The following is a 3,658-nucleotide window of genomic DNA, read 5'->3' as shown; positions in this document are numbered from 1 at the left end:
TTCGCCGTTTATTTTCGTTAATTTTTACATTCAGATTATCTTTGCTGCTCAGGCAGTCAGTGTAAAGAGCATTTCCACGGTTTTATTAAGCTCGCGATGCTCTTTTAATACCCCTAACAGACCATATGTCAAATAGATAATAATATATCATTATACCGATTGACAACTGAATCCAGTTGGGCAATATACTTAAAGCAACGGGGACGTTACCGGGGACAGAGCTTTAATAATAATACTAATAATTCCCTTTAGACTCCTTCCGCACTAGGACAAAACTGTCCCAGGACAAATTTGTCCTGTCTCACTGGAGAAAACTTCAATTCAAAAGGGGTTCCGCACTTGGACAGGACTGTCCCGGGACACACCTGCGCGAATGCATTATTTTTTTATTTTTTGTACAAGATTCAAAAGTTTATTTGTAGGCAATTGTCAATATAACTCATACAAGAATATAATATTTTCATCAACAAATCAAGTAAATAAAATCAATAATAAAGCAAGGCAAACAATGATAGTAATAATGATAATAATAGTAATAATAATAATAGTAATAATAATATAATAATAATAATAATAATAATAATAATAATAATAATAATAATAATAATAATAATAATGTAATAATAGTAATAATAATAATAATAATAATAATAATAATAATAATAATATAATAATAATAATAATAATAATAATAATAATAATAATAATAATAATAATAATAATAATAATAATAATGATAATTAAAATGGTGATAATAATAATGTCAAATCTTCTTATTAATAGATTAGTTATTTAATAGTTTGAATTATAAATTAATAATTTAAAAAATAAGTCCTTGGTACAACTCTAATAATTCACATTTTATGAATCAACATAAGATACGACATGACGATAATGATTTTTTACACAGTACAATGGGATTTGTTTACATAAGATTTCTATAATCATGAAATATTCTTATAGCAAGAGTAATATTATTGCTGCTGCTGCTGCTGCTACTACTACTACTACTACTACTACTACTACTGCTGCTGCTGCTGCTGCTGCTGCTGCTACTACTACTACTACTACCACTACTTCTACTATTACGACTACTACATCTACAACAACAACAACTACTACTACTACTACTACTACTACTACTACTACTACTACTACTACTACTACTACCACCACTACAACTACCACCTCTTCTACCACTACTTCTACCACTACAACTACTACTACAACTACTACTACTACTACTACTACTACTACTACTACTACTACTACTACTACTACTACTAGTAATGGATGAAATAGAGGTTGCATATTTTTGTGCTTTACTACGTGGAAAAAAAAGACAAATTGAAAGAGAAAACAATATTGGGTGCATCCTTTAATGACCCAAAGATTGCTCAAGGGTCAATTCCGTAGACTCTATGGTGATCTCCGATCTTATCTTAAAATGACTTTCTTGGAATCACCTCATTTTACCCAGGTGCAAATGAGTACCAGTTCGCTGACGAAAGTAATCTTTGACGGACTAGCATCATTCAAGAGGATAATAGAAAGTCAGCATGGCTCGGTGGTACGGTCTTTGCTTCGTACCCGAAAGGCATCAGTTCGATCACCCGCTGATGCGCTGTGTTGCCTTGAGTAAGTCACCTCGCCTAGCTCAATTTGCGGCGCTGCACTGCGGCTAACGCCTGGGTTATACATCGCCCTAGCTCAATTTGCGGCGCTGCATTGCGGCTGACGCCTGGGTTATTCCAGTCTTCCCTTGGAATAGACCCTCGAGAAAAAATTCCCCTATGGGATGAATAAAGGGAATTTTATTTTTTTTAATTTTAAACTGTTATCTGTCTGCTCAACGCTACAGCAACATGGATAAGTTCCGGATTTATAAGCTTAGGAGGCAAGATGGCCCATGGTTAGCGCGTTGTACTCTGGACTCAGAGGTTCTGTGTTCGATGCTGACCGAAGCCAATTTGTACTTTCTAGAGCAAGAAAATTTACTCCAATCACTCACTCCATTCGGGTGTAAAAGGGTACCTGTCAAGCTGGGATAGTAATCTGCGATAGACTAGCGTCCTGTTCAAAGGTTTTCAAACAAATACGTTAATTGTCCGCTTCACGCTATTGAAACCGGAATAACTCCTGCACCATTGGCTACAAGGCTCTAAAGGAGTTAATTTGTCTTACAATGAGTCCAAGTGGCTCAGAAGGACTTACTTAAAAATATTTTCATTGAAAATTCCCGAAATAAATAACGATAAAGATAATTGATCCCACAAGGTACCGAATAGATGTGCGACGGGTTTTAGACACGTTACTGCTGTGTCACAAAGTGTGACACTTCTTAAGTTATATTTATAAACATACGTTTTTAAATTGCCGAAAATGTTTATGTTGCTATGCCTTCTGTACGTGGTTTCATCACATATAATTATTTTTTGAATTGTTATTGCTTTTTTATATTCAGAATTGAAATAAATAAATAAATCATAACTGTGAAATTGAATGTAAGCTTCAGTTTAATATACGAAAACAGATAAAATGGACGTTTCGGGTTTCCCCTTCATCAACAACACATGATGAATTAAAAACTACAGACGAATGAGATCATGTGGTAGTGGCGTTGTTAAGATGCATAAACAAAAACATTGATGGGCAGGAAATTGTATGCTACTTTGTGAGGAAGCGCGAATTAAAACAGAGCAATAGAAATTTATAAAAGGTGCGTACTTAATTATGTTAAAAGAGGGGAGGCGGGTAGGAACTGTGTAATGCAGTGAACTAAAATAAAGTGTGGACTATTGTTGGAAAATAAATACAATGGAATTGGAAATAAATACAAAATGTAAAGGATGTAGGTATTAATATATTAGTGGCATTAGCAGCAGCAGAAGCAACAGTAGTAGTAGTAGTAGTAGTAGTAGTAGTAGTAGTAGTAGTAGTAGTAGTAGTAGTAGTAGTAGTAGTAGTAGTAGTTAGTAGGGATGCAGAAAATAAAGACAGGCATTTCAATTTTGACACGGCGCCGCCAAGTCTGGGACTTTTTTGTCCTAGTGCGGAAGTCTGCTATATTTTTCTACTATCACAAACGATATGAACACGGGACTGGGACAGTCCTGTCCCGTTGATTTTGTAGCATTTCACAACGGCTTGGGACACAACGGGACTGTTTTGTCCCGTCCCAATAGGTGCGGAAGATTTCTCTAAATTCTATATGTTACAGATTTGGGACAGGACTGTCCTAGTGGGGAAGAGGGTTTATTCTCCCTTTATTCTCCTCCGCCACCACCACTAACTCCTCCTCCTCCTCCTCCTCCTCATCCCCATCCTCCTCCTCCTCTTCTTCTTCTTCTTCTTCTTCTTCTTCTTCTTCTTCTTCTTCTTCTTCTTCTTCTTCTTCTTCTTCTTCTTCACCTTTACGTAGTTCCGCAAATAATGCAAGGAATACTGTATATCTTTAAAGCTAAAGGGTTTCACATTACTCTATAATTTTTCTGTGTTGGTTCGACGGTCTTTGATGGTATAGTTCTTTCACGGGCGAAAAGCGGATAGAAAAATTTAATGTCGATGGCTATTGCTTTTTACTTCACTATTTCGAACTTTTTCGAGTGGTCCATTGTTCAATAAATAAATAATTTTACTTCGACTAACTTGAATACAT

The sequence above is a fragment of the Berghia stephanieae genome, chromosome 3 (assembly GCF_034508935.2).
Source record: "Berghia stephanieae isolate SIO BIC M18660-M18661 chromosome 3, UCSD_Bste_1.3, whole genome shotgun sequence".
In the NCBI taxonomy this organism is placed as follows: Eukaryota; Metazoa; Mollusca; class Gastropoda; order Nudibranchia; family Aeolidiidae; genus Berghia; species Berghia stephanieae.
The sequence above is the reverse complement of the archived record's forward strand: the minus strand, read 5'-3'. Positions refer to the sequence as shown.